Source organism: Convolutriloba macropyga, unplaced genomic scaffold (genome assembly GCF_964194025.1).
Source record: "Convolutriloba macropyga unplaced genomic scaffold, txConMacr16.3 SCAFFOLD_2265, whole genome shotgun sequence".
In the NCBI taxonomy this organism is placed as follows: domain Eukaryota; kingdom Metazoa; phylum Xenacoelomorpha; order Acoela; family Convolutidae; genus Convolutriloba; species Convolutriloba macropyga.
In genome coordinates, this window is record NW_027450907.1 from 29,442 (window position 1) to 30,000 (window position 559).

Genomic DNA, 559 nt, shown 5'->3' on the forward strand with positions numbered 1-559 from the left:
CCATGCAATCAATCATGCAATCAAAATAGTTTCCTTTTTGGAAAAATTGTTTGAGGTAAAACTTCCTGTTCTGGACAATCACATTTCACCCGCCACTGAGGTACAACTAGTATGATAATTCATTAATTTTGGGCTCCCCGCTCATTGGGTGAGTCCAAAATGCCGACTCGCCTCTTAACTTCTGCAACAAGGATTCAAAGATCTGCTCCCGTTTCATATGTGTCTATAATCACGCATCCTTTGCAAGGAGCATGATTGCAGACCCCCGAAATTTGTTTTAACTGAAGTCGGTTGCCGAAAAATTTAAATTGAGGGTCTCTTACTAGTTAAACATTCGACTTGAAACATTTGTTCTTACATAAATTCTTAGAACATAAGTTCTTTCAGGATAACCATTCTGCCTATACTGTAGCAAAACAAACAATAAAACGTCGCAACATATGAGTGTACACATATTCTTCGCATCTACAATAGAATAAAATCATCAAGAAATTGATCATTCATGAATAATTATATCCTGCAAATGTGCCAATTACAGCTCTAAATTTAGCAGGTTTGC